This window comes from Alligator sinensis, unplaced genomic scaffold (assembly GCF_000455745.1).
Source record: "Alligator sinensis unplaced genomic scaffold, ASM45574v1 scaffold178_1, whole genome shotgun sequence".
Lineage (NCBI taxonomy): Eukaryota > Metazoa > Chordata > Crocodylia > Alligatoridae > Alligator > Alligator sinensis.
Window position 1 is genome coordinate 1,755,648 of NW_005842031.1, and position 24,511 is coordinate 1,780,158.

The following is a 24,511-nucleotide window of genomic DNA, read 5'->3' on the forward strand; positions in this document are numbered from 1 at the left end:
CTCAAAAAACTGTTCCATGTACTGAAGTACCAGTTTAGTGATCTGATCTAAACCTCCTACGTTAAACACTTCTGAGAATGTAGAACAATAACTGGTAAACAAGCACTTCACATTTCCACAGCAGATTAACAGAACAACATGGACTGTAACTTTGAAAATTAGGAAACAAGTCTGTGCACACACAAACATGAAAAACCTACTCTGTTTTCCAACTCTCCTTGGCCATAAAGATCCTCTTGTTCCCTTACCCCTCCTTAGCATTGCATCACAGACTACTGAATTACCATCCTAGAGCAGCTTTCACTTCAGTGAACCTCTACAGACCATATGATAAGCTATCAATTGCTTTGCTATCCTTCAGAATTAATATTCAACAGAATACAGTCATAAAAATAATTGAAATGTAATGGCAAGACAAATAGTGACGGATGCTGCTTTTCCTATTACACATAAAGGAGTTTAGGCAACTGTAATTATTTTCATATTTACTCATGCCTCCTATTTATAGTGCATTTCTAGATACTTGTGGGCGCGCGAAGTGTTAGAATACAGAATGCAGTACACAATCTTGCTTTCATGTGATCTCAGGAGAGAACAAAGAAAGAAGGATTCTTTAACAGAAAAGGGGAATGGAGAAGCAAGGAAACTCAGTATAGCAAAAATGTAAGAAAGGTACTATATAAAGAACACATGGAACAACTGGCCTATCTCGAATTTTTTTTAAGTTAACAAGCATCAAACAGTAGCTCTCATCTAGAATTATGATTTATCCTCTATTTGTACAAGCAAGCTCTCTCTCACAGGACTATGCTGTTGTTGGTTTTGTCTGGGGGCGGGGTTTGCCCATCTTACCCGAGATTATTTTCAAGGGCCCAATCCAGAAAAACGTAGCCTTCATAACTGCTGCTCATTGACTCCTTGTGCATTTTCTGGGCTTCACAGCTACACTCTTCTGTATTCCAGGGAGTTTTTCCTCCTATTTCCAGAAGCAATGGAATTGACAACAGCCCCTTCCCCTAGAGCAGTTTCTCCAACTTCCGCATTACAGTGATTGGCCTTAAGTATACAACAATGTATAACTCCATTGCATTAACTATGCAGGTAGAAGTAAGAGCAGTACAGCACCCTCACTGTAGAGCTTGTTAGACAACTGATAGTGTTCTTACACCAGTATAGATTTTTCCCACCTGGGAAAGGGAAATAAGATACTGTATGAAGGTAACTGGTATGAATACATCAATATCACTGCATCAGCAAGAAAGTTAGACTCCTGATCACTCACTCAGGCGCTATTATGTGTACACCAGATGTGAGGTTCACAAAGGGGAGTTTACCTACTCTGTAAATGTGATGCTCAGCATTCTGGTCCTACCTATTGTAAAAAAGAAGTAGTAATTTGGGGCCCAGCTGGGCCCCAACTATTTTATATGGCATTTACCTTGCCAAGGAAGGGAGACCAAAATAGTTACAGAAAGCCCTCACAAACTTCCCTTCCCTGAACCCATTTACCAATTGCCACCTCCCGGTAAATTTTTAAACATACAAATGGAAGAATCCAACTTGTTTTTGCAATGAGTTGCTTTTACTAAAAAAAAAAAAACCCACGTGCACAGACAAGGTATCCAGGTTATAGCCATATTGGCCTAGAGGCAAAATAAATCAGGGCTCATGGTAGAGGTGATATCTTTTATTAGACCATCAAGATTTTTGCCTCCTTCTCCCTCCCCCCCCAAATCTTTAATTGCAAGCTTTCAGGCACAAACATCCTTCATCCAGCATCAGAGAAAAGATTGTAAAAGTTCTCCTGGGTAGAAATGAAAGTTCATCTGTCATAGGATTTGACAGAGGAGTCAATAGATGGAAAACTCCTCTGGGCAGAGAGTTCTTAGCTGGTAAGGAGTCTCTCAGCTCCCTTGTTTTTTTGCAAAAATCTTGTTGGTCTAATAAAAGATATCACCTCTACCATGAGCCCAGATGCACAGATAAGAGACACCAAGTTACTTACTGGGATCTGAAATATACAGTGCTTTTTGAAAGATAAATGGCAAGCAGCATCAATGGTGCATTCTGGGTAACAACACCAAAAGGCTAGAAAATAGGAAAGCAGGGAAAGTTCAAATTTAGAATGAGCTGATCTTTAGTAAGCCACTGGACCATCTTGAGCTCAGCCAAGGGAATAGCAATAACTGTGTAAAAAGCAGGACCTCAATAAGAACCAGATGTTGAACCTAAATAGAGCTACTGTTTGTTATGTAAATGAGCAACACACACACACACACACACACACACACACAGAGTTTGATCAGCAGCTGACAAGCATCTACTCAAGAGTAAGACAGAAGCAGCATGTCTGTCCTAAAGGTGAAGATTTACATTAGCTTTCAATTTTAAAATATACTGTCACCTGGGGAAAACCTATGCTCACTCCATATAGCTGGGGCAAATTTCTCCCACAGGGAATAAAAAACCAAGTAGGCAACTGAAGAAAACACAATAGACTGACCTAATTTCAAGTGTACCCACAAACCAAGCTAAGTCCTGGGAAAACATGCACTGAATCAGTTTGGAGAATTAGCAATTAGTTCACGTTTAATACCAGTGCTTGTTTTATTGATGTAAGAATGCTCATGTCTTCGAGTTTTTAATGCCATAATATAGTTTTATCTAAACAAAACAAACTGATTCTTGGCACTTGTAAAATAAACCAGCTTTAAATCCATATGACTGCTTTGAGTTTTCACTCAGCTGTTTGTCCACATCTTCCAGATTTTACTATGATATTGAAGTCCCCTTTAAACATCCCTAAATGAAAAAACAAACCAAAACACATGTAAATATTTGCACAAAATGCTACACAAATGGATTATTTTGGAAAGGCAAGAAGAAAGAAACCCATTGTGCTTTACATGCACAGAACAAACTTGTTCCTCTTCTCAAACCACTACATGGAAATATGGGATAACATGTATACCAAATATGTCTGATATTTTCTAGTGCTCATGTTGCTTTGCTTTTATTCCAGAATTTCAAACTGAGGCTAACTCCATCTCTGTTCTTCAGCCTCCTTAACTTTTAGAAGTCTTTAAGTCTTCTGCATGTTGGTTTTAATTCTCCAGGTTTGTAACATGCATGCAAGTTGGTCACATCAGTCTCTACAACACACCACATTAGGATATTGGTGTATAGCAGGGGCGGGCAAAATACAGCCCACAGGGCGGATCCGGCCCACCAAGCCCTTTCATGTGCCCTGCCCAGCCCTTCCGCCCATGGGGGTGGGAGCAACGCACCCACATGTACACCTGCTCCCCAAACATACCCTATTGCCTCACTCCCACCCTTGTGCAGCTTCTGGGTGGGGCTGCTGCTGCCAATGCTGCAGCCCCAGGGACCTGCTCTGCTTCCCTGGTCTCCAGCTGGCTCCAGGCAGCAGGTAGGGAAGCAACATGGGCAGGGCTGCAGCGCGGAGCATGGGGCTGGGGTGGCAGCAGCAGCAGGGAGCTGGGGTGGGCAGCACGTGGGTGTGAGGGAGGGTGGGGGGCATGTGCAGACCCTACCACACTCCCACATAGCACGCAGCCCCGGCAGGCGGTGGCAACACCAGCAGCAGCAGGCAGGGCACTCAGGCGTCCATACTGGTACTGCCAGTGCGCAGTCCCTGAACTAGCACAGCACAGAAGGAAAGCCCCGCATGCTGGAGCCAGGTGCCTTTGCTGCCAGGGCTGTGCAGCACAGGGAAAAAGCCCTGTGGGCTGGAGACCACAGCCTTCCCTGCCCCCCAGGGGAAGGCACCCGGGGCTTCCCGCCTCTGCAGTGTACCCTAGTGGGTAAGGCAGTGGGAAGCCCACGGGGCTTCCCTCCTGTGCTGTCCTAGTGCAGGGGCTGCACATGACTGGCAGGGAGCACCAACAATACAGACAGCCCTGGTGGAGGCTGTGCCCCTTGCCCCAATGTGCAGCACTGGCCAGAGGCATGCCCCGCTGAGCACCTGGCACCCTGAGCACCCTGCCTGCTGCTGCGCCATGAGGGGAGTGTGGGGAGGTCCCCACACCCTGCACCTACAACCCCCTACATATACACAATGCCCCCCACACAGCCTTATATCCTACCACACACACACATACCTCATACACACCCACCACACACACACACCAAACCCACCTCACAGACCACACCCCCACACACCATACACCCACCACACAAAGCTAGGAATTTATTTTTCAATTATTATGCAATCACTTCTACATACATTACACAAATACAAATCATGACAAAAATATTTTTTGTAATAAAATTAAAATATATTATAGTAGGTGTTTGACTTTTAGTGTATGATTTGTTTTTTTTCTGGCTCTAAGATGGCACCCCCTCTCCCCCTCCCCAAAAGGAGTATTTGGCGGGGGGGAGGGACTTCCAGTGGCAAAGGTCAGGAGTTAGGGGTGGGATTTCCAATCCCAAGATGGCGACAAGGGGGTGGGCGACTGTCAAGGGACAGGGCCACCCATGCGGCCCTCAATAGCTCACCGAAACTCATTAAGTGGCCCTCTACCCAAAATAATTGCCCGCCCCTGGTGTCCAGTGACTTGTTTTACCACCACCAGAAACACTCAGAAGCACAGCACTACTGATTAGCTGACACAAAGGCAATCTACAAGCCACAGGGGCTCTTGGAAAACTAAAATTTGCTCACATAATGGCATATCATCAGACAAGATGCTGGACATGCAAACAAAATGCATTTAAACTAGCTTGAAGAACTCTGCATGCAATGAAGCTGAGCAGCCAACACCAGGCTGGACAACAGCCTGGAAAGGACCAACTGGTGCGCTCAACTGACTTCTCTAGCCAGAGTTCCTAAATAAATCCTACCTTAGTACAGTAGCAAGTACATGGGAACAGGACAGCAACTGTACATGTGTGCATCTGGAGAACAAATATTGACTGCTTCCCTCCTTCCTAGCACCTCATAAAGGTGAGTATGCCACAAGTTTGAATGCAGCTGGCACAAGTGCATCTTAGCTATATGGATGTTTCACATGGGCTAATTCTAAGGTGCACCAGAACTGAGTGCATTGAGCCTCCCAGCCAAGTCTTAGAAGTAGTAGTAAGGCTGGGGTCCCTTCAGGATAGAAGATGCCATTGTAACAGGCTATATTACTCTGGAGTTAGAATTTGTCTTGGGACCTGTACTGCAGTAATTGCTCTGTGAGGGACCTTTATCACAAGAGGAAGTTTTTTTATGTTTGTGAAATAATATGTACTCAAGCTTGGAACAAGATATACTGGTGTTTTCCCATCTCTTATTGTATGGGACTATAACAAATTGGGTTACAGCAATTAGGGTGTATCATGCTAGCACAGTAGTTCTTAACCTTGTTAAACTCAAAACATCCCTCAGAACATGCCAGTTCTTAGCTTTCATTAATTTATTGATGATGGAAAAATAGAAAAACAACAACAGGTCAGAACGTTCTGGATTCCTATTTGAAATCTCTAGTTTTATATTGGTGGCACCCAGGTTGAGAATCACTGCAGTAGTGCCATTAAGAGAGGGCAGCACTATTACAACTAAGCACTCTTAATGAGGAAAGCAAGGAGGATTCTATACTTCTTGGCTAAATATAGACAATCAAAAAGCCCAAGGCAGAATCAATTCCATTTTCACAGGTTAGTCTAAGCTGCATAGACAACCAATAAGCAAGTGAACAGACATTTACTTTTGATTCCAGAAATGCAGCCACAAGCCTGCCGTGGCTCAGGCCAGAAGCCAAAGGGCACTAGAATACACCTTCATGCTCAGCTGGAGCAGACAGCTTGGGTCAAAGCTAGCCCACCCACCCTGAGAAGGAAGGGAAGGGGGTAGTTAGGGGGGAGGTGGAAAGCATCCAGGGATACTGGGGGACTGTGAGTTAACTTGGATCTGGAGGGGATCTGGGACAGAATTTCAATAAACCGATTTAACCTAAATCAGTAAAATCTGATACTACATGCATCTGGGTTTATCTTAAACTGGTTTCAGCCATTTTCAAAGCAGTTTATGTACACTGGTTTGTGTGTAATTTCTATCCCTAACTTTAAAATGAGATATCAAGGAACACATCCAGCAAGAAGTACAGTTTCTGACCCTACAGCAAGGACATGTCAGACTAAAGATGCTGGGGCTGTTCCATGGCTTTCCACAGAACATCTCTGCACCTTTGGCTAACAATTACCATGGTAACTTTGTTCCCCTTCCAGCAAAATGCTGAAGAAAAAACATACAACCTGTCAAGAAAGTTGGGGATTTGGTACACATCAAGTACATGAATACCATTCTCTAGAAGGTGTGATCAACTGTAAACTCTAAAAATGACAAGCCCGCACATATTTTGCAAACCTAATATGCTGGTTATAATCCTAAATTTCCCTTGCTTTCATTTTATACTTCAGATGAACTACTATTGCTTGCACAGGCATTTTTTTGCCTTTTTGATTCTCTCTCTTTACCTTAGTCTACAATTAGGTGTTTATTTGTACCTGTCAAGGAAGGAATTTCCAATATAAACATTTTAAGCAACAGCTTTAAGTCAAGATAAAACATTTCTAGCATTTTTGTCTTAAAGCCTAATTAATCCAAACTGCATCTCTGATTGCACCCACTTTGTTCAATACAGTAGTCTGAAAGCTCCAAATATATTATAGGAGGCACTTGTCGACATGAAAAACAAATGCAACTGAAACATCTCAGAATGGACTTCTGTCAAATTTCTGAAGCAGTTATCAAAAAGAGAAAGTCATCTCTTTCCTAATGGAAGCATGTCATTTGCAACATTAGTAAAACAAGAGTCCTAAGCAAGAGTTCATGAATTATTTTTCTATCACCACCATCTAGTCAAAAATAAATCAAAACTAGTGCTATAAAAACATTTAAATGAAGAACAAGCTGCAACAAGGCATTCCTAATCTGTTAGTAGTTATACCCACATGACAATTACTACCCTTAGAACTACATTCCATCTACAGTTTAAGACACACAACAGACTGACTGGCCAAGGAGACCAAACTTCCTTCTCACCTCCCTAACGCTGGTTACTACTGAACAAGATAAAAAGACATCAAACAGAGCAATGTGGGAAAGTCTATACTATTGCCCCCAACTTGAAGAACATGTTTGTATGCTTGAATCTGCAACTATGAAATGCCACCACGAAACTTCTCTCCATTGTACTCCTGCATGACATGATCTTGTCCAATATCCCACTGATGGACCATTATACTGCACATGCAAAAAGTGCATAGGCCTTTTAATTCTATCATTTCTTGGTTTCTGGATGCTTGACTTCACTACCTCACCATTCTTTAAAACAGTTTACTCCATCTATAAAATGGAAGGAATTACTCAATACAGAATACTACTTCATATTTAAGAAAGCGGTATATGACCTCGTTAACTAAGAAGGGATATAAAGGGCACAAAAAAGGGACTGAAATGTGACATCACCCAAGTCCTAGAGCCCAGCATTCCATTACATATGCAAAAAAGGGTTTTCAACTCATTGTCCCAAGCCAGGGTATATGCTCCAGGGCTGGAGAGCAGGCCCACTGCACACTTAAGTTCACAGGGGAAGAGGAGCACTCAGTGAAGATCAAGAATTGAATAACCTAACAAACCCTCCTGAGCACAAGCTGGTGGCTATTTCAGAGCCTTGCCAATTAGGAAAAATCTGGGTAGAAGTTAAAAAAAAAAATCATGGTATAATAAAAAGCACATCTGACCCAACACTAAACCACTTCCATTCCTGCCTCTATAGTACCTCCACAACACTGGCTGACAACAACTAGGGCACACAAGCTTGTACATGTCTTGGTGCTGACATGGGTAGACTGCTTCCAATAACAAAAAGTTAACAACTTAATTATCTTAGTTAATAGTTTATAGCTAGCTTGGGTATCACTACACCACTGTGTACACTATCTTGCAATGCTAAATCTGGTGAAGGCAGCTGGAAACAAAAAAATTAAAACACTGGCAAAAACAAATATTTTTCCCTAATCTTAGCCTAAGGAATAGTTAAGCCATTTTCTTGGAAACAAAAGCGTGAATTGCTCTTAACTATTGGCAGTGTTACCAGTTCCACCCATAATGAAGCACCATAAATGGGTATGGGCCTGGACAGATACACAAATAAAGTCCCTGCTGTAAAGACTAAATCTCTGTTCTGTGTCCATTCTATGAATCTTACTATCCTGGGCTCTCAATCTGGCAACCTTCACAAATACTACGTTCACGCACAAATTGTTAAAACCATACACGTTACATTCTCTGAACAGACTATACATCAATTTGGTTTGGGAAAATATTTTAACGTTCCTAGAATATTCCAGTTGTTCAACATACCCTTATGCTCCAGGGTAATTTCTCCAAATACTTGTTCTTAGAGATAAGTGTCATTCAATACACATTTACGAGCCCTCTGGACAGCAAATCAGAATGACTAAATTAAAAATGTTATAGTATATTTAAAATGACCCCATACTGCTGATGTTAAGAGAAACACACATGATTTCATTTATTCATAGCTCTAACTAGGAGTCTCTTGTGTACACTAGAAAGAACACAGGCATTTCCAGTAAACAAACATTACAGCAAATTGTTTACAATGTTTGGATTCCAGTCGCTCCTATTCCAACTTCCATGCAAGTAAACCACTGGACTTACTACAGAGAGGAAATTGAGGCACAAGTGTTGATTTTAATTTTGAGCGTAGCTGGAAGACCACCCACAGCTTAGTGATCTGAGCGAGGAATCCCCCTCTCTGCCCCCCACCCCCTTACATGCTCCTCTTGGCTTATTTGCAGTGGTGTGGTGAAGAGAAAGGAATGCTTTGACCTAGTGCGCACAGAGGCTTAACCACACACTAACCCGATAAAGCCCAAGCTGCATTACAGAGATCCTAAGAACAAATATTCATCTGGCTTAAAGAGGGCGGGGGAGGAAGAGAAGAGAAGAGAAGAAAGTAAAATAAAGTCCTTTTTAAAATATCATTATTAAATGTTTGATTGTAAAGAGATGTAATTAAGTCGCTTGCATTCCAAGATATTTACAAGAAAAAGTTTTGATTCGCTTGGGTAAAAAAAAAAAAAAAAAAAAACACACAGCAAGTTGTAAGAGTATTCACCTCACAAGATGCAAAAATATAAATAAATTAAAAAACACAATATAATAAAATAAAGAAAGAAAGAATATGTTTTTGGTGCTTTGCTCGGATTGTGGTGCTCCCTCTGACAGCAACCATCCCCAAATTCTTTCCATGGCAAGAAGAATTTTACTACATGCGGCTGTAAGACAACATATGGACATGTTGGCAAAGAAATTCATATTGCACCTGTTTAAAATTGTAATTAAATATCTAGGAGTAATGTAACTGGGAGCTGCCCCGGAAAAAATACCATTCACTTGTATTTATATATCCAGACTGTACCATGGGCCTTCCAGAAGACACAAACTATGCACATCCCACTTAAAAAGAATCCAAAATCAACTTGATGTGATCAGTTAAGAAAAAGAAAGGAAAAAAACCCCCCAAGAGTTCAAAGCAATTTTGAAATAATAGGCTACCCTGCCAGTATGTGATTTTACAGTTACGTTTTCATAGTTTATGTTTCCTTCCCCCGCCTCTCCCTTATTCTGTTAATAAAGAAAAAAGCCACAAACACATAGTCTATAAAGGGAAGGGATTGTGAAACAGACTACACAGATCATTTAGGAATTGTAGTTAAACAAGCAAAAGAGACTGGGTAGAACCTTGCCTCTCATTTCCTTTCAGTTAGCCTTTTAGGTGCCATTTGTACTAACATAAGTAACATGAGTCCAAACAGAAGTGTGATTTTTCACAATGATGGTAGTATTGGCTTTAATTACATTCTAAGCTGAATATTGTTCTAAAACTCTTTTCTTCTATGGAAAACTAATTCATTTAAACAGAATAGCCTACAGGGCATTTGAAAGTTGTTTAGCACAATAGAAAATAGGCTCCTCTTAATTTATTCTTGTGCAGCCAATGCAAACATCCTGAAAAACAAACACTCCTTAAAATATCAGATTGTCTATCCTAAACATAGTTGTAAAGTATAATGCAGATATTAAGGGTAGGAAATGTTTACGTAGGTACATGCAAGTAGTGTCCTGCAATATACAGCAAGATACTCAAATTACAGCATCCCAGAAGTCAAGCAACACAGTGCAGAGAGTTACAATGAGCCCAAATTATGTTTCTCCATCACAGATATCACCCCTAAACAGCCTAGGCATGACACATTTGTACTGGTGCCAACAAGGTGCAAATAGATGCTGTAAACCTGTAACAGAGTAACTGGGTGTATCTACACAAGACGTTTACTGTGCAGTTAACTAATTAACTGTGCAGTAAACGTCTCAGCATCTATATGTACGCCCCTATTAGGGTGCACAAAACTAATAAATTCCACAGGAGGATAGGACTTATATTAAATACACGTCCTACCCTGCTGCAGTTTTCTCATGTAGAGGCCAACCAGCAGCATATGTGTAGAGGCCGACTGGCTGGCTGAGGCACAAGGGTATTTCAGCTCGGGGTCTGCCTGCCAGCTAGCCCCATGTTGAAGCACCCTCATGTGCCAGCCAGCCCCTCTGCAGCACGCTGAGCTGGGTGCCACCTCCCCCGCAAGCCCAGGCTCCCTGCCAGCCAGAGCCGCTGTGACCTGGCTCACTGAGCTGTGGTCCAGACACATGTGTAAAACACACACCTGGGAGCTTCCTGGGAACAATAAACTCTGCAGTTTATGGCTGCGCATTATGTAGCTGCATCCATATAAACCAGTGGTCAAATTGCCCTGGGAAGAGGGAAAACATCACCAAGGTAAGTTATAATTGTGTAGGGGTTGAGAGTCCACAGCTCACCCCCCCAAAGCAGTTTGCTCAAGGAATTCAGGCTGTTGCCAAATTCCCAACTAACAGCACAACTGGTGGAGCATGCTGAATGCTTCAGACAAAGTACAGCAATAGCAGCAGACTGAAATCTATTATGCTGGGATAAACTGCTTGTACATCTAGCTCAAATCCCAGTATAAATGGCTCATGTGTCTAAGCCCTAGTAAAGCAAGGTGGTCAATTACTTTCTAGAAGAACGTACAGTTGTCTTCTTCCTGGATTTTTTTTTTTTTTTTTTTTTAAATCGATGAGATACAACATTACAGATCAGAAACTGAACCACCATATCTGATATCTAAAATGAATGTCTACTACTACACTAAAGATTATTAATAACAAATTTTCATACAACTGATGTACAGAAACATACTGCAAAAGAAAAAATTGGGGTCCAACAATGCCTGTGTATATAACCCACTTCATTTTCAGACAAACACCTTCATTCCCCAAGCTGTCTCATTAATTTCCGTCAGTCGTATACTCATTCACTGCATTACTTATGAGAAACAAAATCCACCCACTCACCCATCATGGTTAGGACATCAATGCACTAAAATTAGTCAGTCTAGGCAATCAATACGCTGCTTCCTCATACTCTGCCTGTATACACTTGCCTTTTTCTTGTGTTTCAGATTCTGGGCAGATGCAGGCTTTCTTTCCTGTGTTTGTACAAGCAGGACAAGATCCTGGCTTATAACTAGGGTTCTTAGGTATAATGGGGATACAGGTAAGAAATTGATGGTATGCTGAAGCTGTTTGTGTGAATTTTTTTAAACAAGTAAAAGTTAGCATTTATTTCCATTCTTATTTGGTGAATATTTGTATAACATATTAAGAGGCTAGCATTACTAGACCCATAAACTTTGTTTACATACCAGGTAAGGTTTAGGGTAGTCACAATGCTTGTCAAAAGTAGCTTCACCCTGATCTGGAAAGACCAGGCTGTATCAGAAAGAATAAATTTTATGTTAGTTTAACCCCTGGCCGCTGCTGACAATCCTGCCAAATCTTGGTCATCTGTGCCAGGAACGCGTGCTGGTTCAGACTGACAGAATTATATGGACTTAGTGGAAAATTCCACCTGTGATCCTAGAAGGAAAAATAAAATGAGACTAAAGGGAAGTATTTATTTAAGGAAAAGAACCTCTTAAAAAACAAACAAACATCTCAAACTAAATAGTTTCTCCAGACAGTTGCAAGGAAGCTCAACATTGCAGCCGACAAAGGGGTGTCAAACAGCTTCCCAGAATAGAATTAATACAACTATCATCAACCATATACTGGCTGGACCTATATTTCCATAAACCAGCACTGTCCAACTGGCAGTCCCTGGGCCACATTTGGCCCACGAGGGGTTAATGGGCTCTTGTGTGGCTGCCATGCTGTATTGCTCCTGCTGCTGTAGCAGTGGCAGCAGCTGCAGGTGTCTTTGGGGCTGTGCAGAATGGTTGGAGGAGTCCTGGTAAGCTTGCTACCCAGGTAGCAAGGGGGAGGTTTGAGCTGCCCCTGCACCACAGCACTGGCATGGGGAATCAAGCTGGGAGCTCATGCAGTTTGCAAAGCAGCAGCGAGGGGTTGGGTGGGAGGAAATGAGGGGCAAGAAAATGGTCTTCCACATGACAACAATGAGCTCACACTGCTTACATTGCAAGGGGGAGCTTGCCTGCCCACAGCAGCATGGGGGCTCACATGGTGTGAGGTGGTAGAAGGCTGGTGTGGCCTGTGACAGTAGGCAGACATGTGCAGCAGCAGCCAGGGATGGGGTTAATGCAACAGGCTGTTACAGCACAAAGTCCTTGTGGTGTGCATCCCAGAAGCTGTGACTGGTGAGGCATGCTGCAAACTTTAGACAGCCCTGCTATGAATTAAAAAAGAACCAGAGTTCAGAAGCCAACACTGACCCCACCTGTTATACAGCATACCCAAGGGAAGCTCTCAGGCTACTGCAAAGATGTATCTAGAAGAAATATAGCAACAGTGCCAGGAGTGAAGAGGTCCTTGGCCCTGACTGGGACTTCCAATTAATAAAAATTACAGCCTTTTAAGCAATAGCTTTACTTAGAAAAGTGCTACAGAACAGATGGACTGGATTTGGACAGCATTATTAATTGGAAAAGGAGACAAAAATACTACACTTGATCTGAGCCCTCAACACACACTTCAAATCAGGAGACTTAATCCCTCAAAGAGAAACACTCTCTGAATCTCTCCCACTCTCTCATCCTTCCCCCCTACCAAGAATCTGATTGAAATTCATAAATCTGATAGCACAGACTGGATATCAGATTTGAATTAAAAATTAGTATTAATAACTTAATCAAGCCAGGAATAGGCTAGTCATCACTCAGACTTTTTTTGAAGAAGGAAAGGGCCTACAGTAAAAAGGGTCTTAGTCCTGAAAGAGTTTTACTACAAAACTGAATATTTTAAAAAGGAAAAGGAGAAGACTACCAAAGAACCCCGATACCTTTCTATGAGTAGAAGGTATTGTTCTTATCAAGGCAACCAGTTTATATAGAAGAGTCACTCCTACATTATGCAATTGTCTAACTTTATGGGCAGCTGCACACTCAATGAGGACTAAAATGAGTTTCCCTCAGCACTTAAGATTCGGGGTGCACCAATAAAGAGTTTCTTGGCTGATACTGATAGCTGACTATTAACAAGCCATATTGGCCAATACCGATACACTAACCAATTTGGTTGCATACGACACTGAAGGCTGCTGGAGTGCGCAAAAAAAGTTTATTTATGTTAGTACTCTAAAATGTACTGACGTAAATACACGTCTTTTTTTGACATGCTCCAGCAGCCTCCGGCGTCACATGTATCAGCCTCTCAGTGCTTAAAAATGGCAGGGGCGCTTGAGCTAAAGCTCATCAAATGAGCTTTAGTTCAAGCACCGCCACCACCATTTTTAAGTGCAGGGATGCTTTCAAGCAGAGCAGAGCCAAGTGGGGCAAAAGCAGATGCGGGCTGCTCAGTGGGCTCAGGGCTCTCCACCCTGCTGCCTTTGCACCTGGATCCCTGTGCCAGCCACATGTCCCCTGCCTGTCTGGCAGCAGGAGGCACAACTCGCCACCCCCACTGCTGCCAGGTAGGCAGGGGGTGCGCAGCTGGTGCAGGGCTCCCGAGGGAAAGGCAGTAGAGCAGAGCCCAGAGCAAGCAACCCACATTCACCCCGTGCACAAATGGGGGGGGAGGCAGATGCCCCCCCCCCATGCATCCCCCGGGGGGTATGTGCAGTGGTGGGGAGCCATCCCTCCCATGTCCTTTGGATGAGGAACCCATGGCTCAATCCTGCTCCCCACCCCCGGTCCCATGCACTGCCCTGGCTGGGCAGCGCTCCCAGACTATGCTCCAGTCCCTCCCGCACTGTGGGAACACTGATCTACCCCGCACCCCATGCCCCTTCCCCTCCACAGACTTACCTTCAGGGAGGTGCTCTCCATGCTTCCTGATTGTTTTTCTGGCCACGTGCATGAATGCAGCCAGGCACATGCATGCGGTACCCCCTGTGTCTTGCTCCTGGCAGCCCCAAGCAGGACCCCTTGCAGGCTAGAACACTGCCACCTACAAGGGGAAACCCGCTGTTTCCTGAGGAAACCCAGGCATCCAGGGGCCCAGACCAGAAGGTATAATTTATCGGAGAACATTATCAGCTACAATGGCCAAAGAAAGCCAACAGCTGATAACATAAATTACCCTTTTATCGGTGCTGAGCCGATATGCAAGCAATATATAGGAGAACCTCTACTTCAGATGATGGAAAATACATGACAAAAGAACAGAGTAAATGGATACAGAAAGATCCCTTTCTAACTGTTGATCCAAGACTAATACCGGAGGTCATGGATTGTGAAAGGAGTCTGACACACAAAACTTGGTAGCTACAGAACCTTCAGGAAGAAATGCTTCTATTATAGGTGCATGCATGAGTGCACATTCTCCGCCCCTCTTATCCAGCCAAAACCTACTCCCGCACAAAGAACACAGCTTTTGCAGTGTGTTGCGAAGTCAGCAAATTCAGGTTTTTGGACTATTCCCATAGTTATTTCCCAATAAAGTTTGAGATTGTTCTTATCACCAAAAAAAAAAAAAAAAAAAAAAAAAAAAAAAAAAAAGCAGCTAACATCTCCACAGTCAGCAGGTACAGCTGCCAAAGTGAAAAACGGAAGCCTTTATTTGATAGTGCATGGCACTCATCTTAGCTGTTCCAGTATTCAAGATGGTAGCCACTTAGAAATTGAAGTCCTGGAAAAATGGACTTCAATGGACACCCGAACAAGAGATTTGTTTTTTTACAGCTTCCACCGACCAGAAGCAATATTTTTGCACTTGGCTAGCACTCAATAAATACAGCATTTCAGACCAGCAAACCCTTTAAAACCCTAAAATATAACTGTTTGGCCAAAGGAGGACTTTGTTGAAAGGAATCCTTAGGTAGTTTACACATTAGTTTCCAAGTCCTCTCACTTACTTAAAATACTAATAGCCAGGGCCGGCCACAAGTATGGACGAACCAGGCAGCTGCTCGGAGCCTGGACAAAAAGGGGCCTGAAAATGGTAATTTTTATTATTATTATTATCATCATTATCTCTGGCAAAGGGGGGCCCAATACTAGAAGTTTGCCCGGGGCCACCAGGAGTCTAGATACAGTGCTGTTAATAGTGTAAGTATAGCATAACACTGTACGCAAGTACCTCCCAAATATCCAATACACTGATGTCTATAACTCACCTATTAATCCATTCTACTTTAAAAATAGGGAACTAGATAGGGTAGTGTGATTTGCCCAAGATCTCACAAGGTCTGTGGCAGAGCAGAAAATTTAATCCACACTTTCCGAGTCCCACTCTTCCTTCTTCTTTGCTTCCTACTCATGGCTTCACAATATTTTTTTTGCATGTTTTTCTTGTATGGATCTTTCACACTACGCAAAGTATGAAACTGGCCTTAAGAGAAAGTGAAAGAGACTGTACACACAGAGCTGTACACTATACACACTGTAGACTGTACACACAGAGCTGTCAAAGCTCAGAGTAAACCATATGAAATGAGGTAGTTCCTCTTTGATCGTTGAGCAAGACAGTGTTAATATCATCTGTAACAATAATAGGTTTAAAAAACAAAAACCCCCAAAAGAGATCCTTTTTTAAGTTCAGTGCCAATCTGAAGCCCTCCTTAAAAAATGAGCAGATTCTAAGAAAATAAATACATTACCAAACCTTTCAACTACTCCAATTTAACCCAGCATACTCCTGAACTACTCTGTTTATCAAGAAAAATAAGAGGAAATGCAGGTGTAAACAGAGATCATATTTAATATATTATTCACTGGTTTGCAACTGTGAAAGTCAGAACACATCACAGCTAACTACTCTTAAGTTACAAGAGTTGAGAAAACTGCTCTTCAAGATGATCTGTGACAAACTGCTGAAATGGGGCAAAACAAAGTGGTTCAAATAAACTCTCCCTAATCTTTCAGTGATTTCCAGTAGAAAACCTTTTTTTCACTGTTCTGAAGCATATTTTCTCTATTTAAGTTATCCTGCCAATAATTACAGAAAGACCTTAAGAGAGCTGCTTTGTGACAATCTAACCCAAGCAAGCCCTGTGTGTAAGCAACTCCCCTTTAAAAACAAACAAACAAACAAACAAAACTTAATCACCTTAAAATCAGAGCCAAAAGCTCTGACTTTTTTTTACCAAGGGGGTTTGGGTGAAAACCCTTGGCCTTACAGGCTTCTGTCACCAGATCACTTTAAGGAAGGAGTAGAAAGCTGCTAATCAGTAGTTTAGCCAACAATCAGAAGACAGCTGTCTCCATAACACTGTTTGACAAGGTGGCAAGTCTGTAAACAAGCAGAAAGAACTGGAATTGAGAGAGAAAGCATAGGGTTCCTAAAAAGGACCCACAGAACTAACAATGATCTAAAACATTTTGCAGCAAAGGAACAAGTTTCTGATACTGCCATGCAACATGAGGCACATGAAAATAAAGGTCCAAATTAGTAAGACAAGCTTCAACTAAGCAAGCTGTGATGCTATGGGCTGCTAAAGCCTCAGTCAAAACACAATCCAATCAAATTTGGTTCAGGACAACATTTCTAGTTAAAATAGCTCTGGAGGTGATAGTTTTAGAATTCAATAAAGCAGTCCTAATAGGATTGGACATTTTGGTATCTGTGTATCATGTATTTATAGGATGATAAGAAGATGCACACCACAAATAAAAAAATATCAAAATAGCAATAGCTAGGAAAATAAGGCAATACCAGAATCCCCTGTGCATCACTAATCTAATAATCTTAAATGATTTATTTTTGTATCTTATTATAAGTAGAGCTGGTAGTGCCACCTCTAGCTATTGTGGCCAGACATTCAAGTTATTCAACCCCCACTTCCATCTGCTAATAACTTTGCCAAACATTTTTTGTTTTGAAATTTTCATGCCATGTATTTGTTCTGAACTGTTTATTTGGAGGGGGAAAATGTCAGCTAAAATGATTTAGCCATTTTAAAGTATGAGGTTAGGTTAAAATGCTGTTTTTTTCCAAAAAAGTCTTACAAGCATTACACTGTAAAAAAACCCTCATCTCCCTTATGCTTTGAAGCATGGTCTTAAGTGATGGAGTCTCACCCTGGAGCTGGAGTTTTCTGTTGTCCCACTGAAAGTTCAAGCAGATCTGGCTAAATTATGAGGCTCTTAAAAAACAAACAAACAACCGAGTTCATACACACTCAGCAGAGATCCACTAGAGCTTGCAGGATAAACTCCAAGAAAGACCTGTCGTTATTGAGCGTGCTTGAGATACATGCCCCATCCCAGAAAGACCAAGCTTGTTCCAGCTCATGCCTGCCAAAGATTGAACAGGACTTTCTAGGTCTATCTATACCACTAATTCACTGCACCAGGCAGTCCTGCACTAACGCACACTGCACTCCTCCGCTAGGGACAGAAGTTACACATAAACTGGTTTAAGTGATCAGAAATCAGTTTAAACCTGTAACAGAACAGAAGTTCAGAGCATATAAACCAGTTTAAAAAAGGCAAAATTGGTTTAAGATAAACCTTGTTGAATGTAGTATCAGACTTAACTGATTTAGGTCAAACTGGTTAATGAAACTTCTATTGCAGACCCCTTCCTGGTTCAAGTTAAATCACAGCCCCCCAGCATGCTTTGCAGCCTTGGGCTGGGCTGGGCTGTCTGCTCCAGAGAGCAGGGCTGGCCCCACCCCTCTGCTCCCTAGCTGAGGTACTAAGGGCTGGCTCACTGGCCCCCCCACAACGCAAACTCTGACTGGGGTCTGCGGCCAGGGAGGGAGTAAACTTGCTTTCCCACAAGGATGGAGTTGCCCCTCTACCTTACTAAACTTACTGCTGGCTGTGACTGTGAACTACAAATGCCAGACACACCTGAAAGCAGGAAGAGGAAGTGATGAACAACCCTGCAGACTCCTACTGCTGTGGCTGTGGACTGCAAATTCCAGAGACCTTGGGGACAGTAGGAAGAAGAAGCGAACGTACAGCCGAGCTATGTTTAATGCTCACTTCAGAGAAAGAACTATTCTTAGTCAAACTTTTATGAATTCAATGTCACTACCTTTTCCCCCACCCACCCCCTCCACAGCCTGGCAAGCACCCCCTCATGCCCCCTCAGGCAGACCCTTCAGCTAGCTCCAGGCTGGGGCCTGGCCACATCCCCTCCACTTGAGCAGGGAGGGGTGTGGCAAGGGAAGTATTGGAGGGCTTCTCTCTTCCCTTCCCTTCGGCAGTGGCTGGCAGGCATGCTCTAGTGCTCCCCAGCTTCTGGCTTGAGCCACTGCAGGCATGTTGCTGCATTTCCTGAATCACAAGTAAAGTGTGCTCACTTGCTTATTGATTCAATCTCTGCAGCTTAGACTAACCTGCAAAGACTGAATCAATTCAGTCTTGGGCTTTGTGACTGTCTGTATTTAGCCCTCCCAACCTAAAAGTACTGCCACAGTCCTGAAATACTGTACCTGGGTTAATCAGCTCTCTCTCCATCCCCTTCCAAAGGCTAACACAGGTGGCAGACAGACTTCTTTGAGCAAGTGGAGTAGCTGCTAATGGAAGAACTGAGCCATGGATCTAAACATCCTGGTTCTGCTGAAAAAACTGGATCCGAATTAGGCCTGAAATGGTTCCACACAATACTGTGCTTTTTGTTATGTAAACTTAAACAAAAGCACAACCCACATGCTAAAATTATACGTGCAACGTTAAGAGAACATTGATAAGGGTGTAAAGTCAACAGTGAAAAAAGCAAAAAGCTAAGAAACACTAAATTTAAGTTTGCCTGTGTTACTTTATTTCGTCCTCCACACACTTATAACAGTCTTAATGATGTGATCACAAATGGTGATCAAAACAAAGAGCCTAGATGAAAAATGTAACCATGTTTCAAACCAGATCCAGCAGAATGACCTACCGACAACAAAAGGAATATTGATCTAAATAAAGGAATGTGTACAAAACTCCAACTAACAAAAGCTGGGTACCCAAACTGGGAGATTAAATTATGACTAGTGACTAGCAGGATGAGACAACTATGTTTTCTTACAGATGTTTCAACTGAACTGAAAGGGGTAGCCCACTGTTTTGATAAATTAATTGCATACCCTAGTCTGAATATTAAAAACATGTTGGCAATTGCTATTTTTTTTTTTTGTTTGCTTCGGTTTTTTTGGCCACCCCTTGCTACAATACTGACCATACTGTAGCACATCCTGTTTGAAGCGCAGACAAGTGTTAACAACACACTGAAGTCCAATACTGTATTATTTTTAACTCTTTCTATTTTACCTGGATGCTACTTATCTCTTCTCAATACACAAACTACACTAGTTTTTGCTGACACCATTCCTTAGGTAAAGTTGCCAAAACAAATGGCCAAATGGTTTTTACTAGAGGCACACTGATCTATTTATTGGTCCATATCAAATTGGCACCAACAAAAGGAAAATTGACATTATCAACATTTGGCTTTTTTGGCTGGTGTAGCCAGTAATGTCACTGATAAACACTGCACACATGCACAGCTGCAGCATGCATGGAGCCAGGAACACAGACTGGCAGCTTGGAGAGTAATGTTCGGCTGGTAAGTCTGTGGTGGGGAAGGAGTGTGGGGGAGAGAAGGGAAGTGGTGGGGGCAGATTGAGGCCCCCCACGGTGAGGGTGGGAGTGGGGCTAGAGAAGGGGCAGGGGTAGGTGCTGCCCAGCTGAGGCACGGCAGGGTGGGGTGTGGGATGGAGTCATAGGCAGCACGTCTGGGAACGCAGGGGGGTGGGGCTCCCCACCTCTGTGCGCAGGCCTGGGGAAGGCATGGGGGGCATATACTCCTGAATTAGTGCATGGGGCAAGGGGAGGGTGCATGGGGTTGTGCCAGCCTCTTCCCAGCGGTGGCGCTGGGCCAGGGCTGTGCTTGGGACAGGCAGGTGCTTGGAGTGGGGCTATGGGGTGGCTATGGCGAATTTTTGGGTGGCTATAGCCCACCCTGTAGCCCCCTTTTCCTGCGCCACCACTGCCTGCTCCACTCTTGCCCCAGGTACCCTGCTGGGAAAGAGGCTGGCACAGCCTCTGACCTCAAGCCCACAGCGGGCAACCCATCCTCGCAGAAATCCAGGGGGCACATGCCCCCTGTGCCTCTCCCAGGGATACATGCAGCGGCAGAGAGCCGTCCCCTTCCCTGTCCCCCAGATGAGCCACCCATGGCTGCATCCTACACCCTGTCCCAGCTAGGCATCACCTGCCCCTGCACCAGCCCCTCCCTCACCATAGGAACCTCAATCTGCACCCCCACATTCCTTCCTTCCCACACAGACTTACCAGCCCAGTGCTGCTCTCAAAGCTGCTGGGCTGCATATCAGCTATCAGATTGGTTGATCAGCTGATATGGTTGGTTAATAATTGGCCGTCAGTATCAGCTAAAAAAATCTTTATTGGTATGCCCCTAGTTTTTGCCAGGTAATTTCCTATCACTGAAGATTCTCATTAGATTTTAAAGAATTCTCTTTCGGACTAGGACTAGGACAGTGTCTCCACTATACTTACACCACATTCAGAAAACTTCCAATGGCCAAAATATCAGATATAAATGCTACAACACTGCAGCAATGATCTGGTGCCACACTCCCCTGCAATACTTTTACCTCCTCCTGTTGTGATAGCAACTACATTTTTTTTAATCATAAAAAGGTTTCAGGCCATCCTATCACATTTCTAGCAGGATTGTACACCTTTTTCAACATTCCTGACAAGACACAGTTCACCTGACTTGGCCTAAGCTGCTCGGCAGACTCTTGCCACTCCAACAAGCTGCAAGTAGGGAGGGCTTCCCCTTTTTCATATCTGTACCATCAGGACCATGAACAAAGCAACAGCATGACAACGCCCATAAATCTATGTAAGGGTGGGGGGGGAAACAATCAATCAACCAACCAACCACAAACACAAAAACAACACTTTCCTACTGATTTCAAAAAGTTTTGCCCTTTCATTTCAAAAACACTTTTCTGTGGTCAGGTGATTTATTTGAAATATACCACCCTCTTTCTCTCACTTGTTTCTACTTGTGGTCCAGCATCCAACACAATTATGTTGATGAATTATTTTTAAAAAATGACATCAGAAAAAATTTGTGCTCTTAAAAGCCATGGCCAACATGTCCCAGCAAATATCTGCACTTGGAACTTGCTTGCTGGATACCAAGATGGCATTCATAAGTGTACTTTAACTCTAGAAAGAGAGGGGGAAGAAAAAACTTTGCTAGATAAATCAGTTCATTATACAAATCCCATGGTTTGCCTCCATATTAAGGATTTAAAAATAATTTTGACCAAAAATGTGTTGAAAGTAGTACCTTGAGTTTTTGTTTTCTTAAAGGTTAATTCTAAACACAGTCAGATTAGAGGCCAATACCTCCTTACATTGGGGGCTGAGCAGGGGGAACAGGGGATTGTTCAGGCAGCAACAAGCCTGAGCCCCCGCTTACCTACTTAGTTTACTTGTTTATCTCCTCACACCTCAAGACACCCTTCAAAAGAGCTGGCAGCACCCCACGGTGCCCCAACACCCTGATTGAAAATCACTACTCTAATGCAACTGAAGTGTCAGCTTTGATGCTAGCTGACTAAGTCTCTACTAATCTCAGGGATCAGAAGTCTCAATCACTCCTCAAAAGAGGCTATTTCTTTAGGTCCCCAATAGCACATTGTTATGAGCTGCGGTTCAGGAGACTGGCAGATGAGCCTTCTTTACTATCTTGATCTAACTTATTTCAAAGTCCTTGCTTTAAACTTTAAAAGAAGACGGATTTTGTCCTATATTAATTTAATCTTCATGATATTAGCCAGAATATAACAAGTCATCTTTCAATGGCTGCAATCTGAAATTATGACTTAATAGACAATAATAAAAACCTTGGAAAGCAAGAGAAATTTCTGTGTCCCATTGCCCTTCCTCTCCTGACTTTACCCATCACAACAAAACTTAATGCCTTGGTAGGATGGGGCCTATAGGAAGAGTGTCAATCTCAGCAGTTCTTAGTGGACAAGTATCCATATCACAAAACTATCACCTTTATCAGTTCCTCTGATACTGATCTCAGAGGCTGAAGACTGAGAGGGTACAAACAACATGCTACTTCTCCCACTTTCAGCATCATTCTTCCTAAGCAGGGTTAGGGCTTGTTAGGAGATCACTGCCTGAACTGCCACTATCAACACTGTAACTGTTCTATGGATGAACAGATAATTCTGGTCTCCAGAGCTGCCAACACGCACAAGCACCTTTTGTGACACGGACGGATGGGGACTGAGAATGTCAATACTCCTTACAATATGTTACAGCCATAGGTGGTAAAGAAGGAAAATAGGGCAGATTTTCAGTATAGCACATGTTATTTCCAGAACTGTCCAAAATAAAACCCAAAAATCCCATTTCACTGTAAAAAAAAAAAAAAAAACGCACTAAAAAGTCACTCCTTTTAAACAACTGCATTCTTCTCTCACATAGAAAGGCATTCAGATAAGGCGGGAGATCAGATGATCTTACCCAGAAACAAGCATTGTGTACAGTATTTTGGAAAAAAACAGGGGGGAAAAATATTACTCAAGTCACCTGGCTCAGCAAGGATTAAGAAATACCCTGATAAACAGTTAATGATATGAAGGCAAAGTCTTTGGCTCCAACTCAGAAAAGTAATTACTCCCATCTGGGTGCACAAAACCTGAAAAATGGCTACAGTTTCCAATGGCACAAGCAAATGTTTAACAGCTTGTGTGTCCTCCTATTGCAGCTGCATGAAAGAGAAAAAAAAAAAAGTATACACAGAAGATTTTTAGGCAGATGCATGTAAAAAAAAAAAAAAAAAAAAAAGGGACATATACAAAGGTATAAGCAACAAACGCAGGTCTAGGAAGGGGATAACTAAGATGCCAAACTGTAAAAGTAAATACCACAAACCAAACTGGAAAGGTGTTTATGCTGTTGTAATAAATCTCAATGCCATGGGGGATCTTTTATAATGAGTTTTAAAAATGTCCACATGCTTATATCTGTATACCCTAATAATCAACTACAACAGGAGATCAAGATACTAAGGGTCCCTGGAGGATGCAAGAACTGGCCTCTCCAAAGATTAGCTGCCAGAACCCTGAGGGAAGGAGGAACAGAAGAATCGGCCTCCCTTCCAGACAGGAGTTCAAAAGTGGAAAATCTGCTGCATTTGCAGCCTGCATGTAGAAGAAAGAAGCAAGAGCCTGATCACATGCCTAAGTGTGTTCAAGCTGGATTTGAAAGATTCACTTTCACTGAAGGGATTTAGTTCTGCTACGCTTTTCTTACAGGCTGGTTGCTTTATATGGGTGGGGTGGTGTTTCTATCATTGTGGACTGTATTTTAATTGATGGCAAGGTGCCTGCAGTTTGGGATTGGCATTTTTATATTGTTTATGTTGAAATAAGCAAACACATTCCATTTTCTTATACAGTGAAGGCCATATGCTCTAAGTGCCAAAAAGCATAGCATCTTGCTATCAAAACCGGCTTTTAGCTCTTGCACACAAGCGAAGGATTCTCCTGATCTGTCTAAATTCACAAAACAAAAAAATCCCTCCCCTAGGGATATGCAGGCTCCAAGCAGCAAGTTACAATCTGAGAAAAACTAAAACATTCTGCCACTGAGCAGGACTTTATGTTCTATTTAGTCTAAGATGTATGTCTGGGTATAGGCCTCAGCCTTGCTCATCAAGAAGATGAAGAATGGGAATATGCAAAATTGGTGAGTTGTGTTCCCAAAAGAAAACAAGCCTCAATTAAAAGCAGCTTGAACAAAGTCCCTGATAGGTTTGGTTCAATCCTGGCTAGAGGATCATGGTAACCAAAGGAATTGGGGAAGGAAGCAGAGTGGGGATTTATACCAGGAAGATACAGCTCTTAGGAGAGAAAAAAAATTAGCCTTGAACATGAATTGTAAGATTCCTAGAATCCATGCACCACTTTAGGAATTTTTGGGCATTGTAAGTTTGTTCAAAGGGAAA

The 24,511-nt window shown here is 42.6% G+C and overlaps 1 protein-coding gene across 1 annotated transcript in view; it reads right to left on the reverse strand.

Annotated features, from left to right (window-relative positions):
• Positions 1 to 24,511, reverse strand: part of RRP15 (ribosomal RNA processing 15 homolog) — a 37,481-nt gene that overhangs the window by 1,640 nt on the left and 11,330 nt on the right. The gene's annotated exons all lie outside the window — the stretch shown is intronic.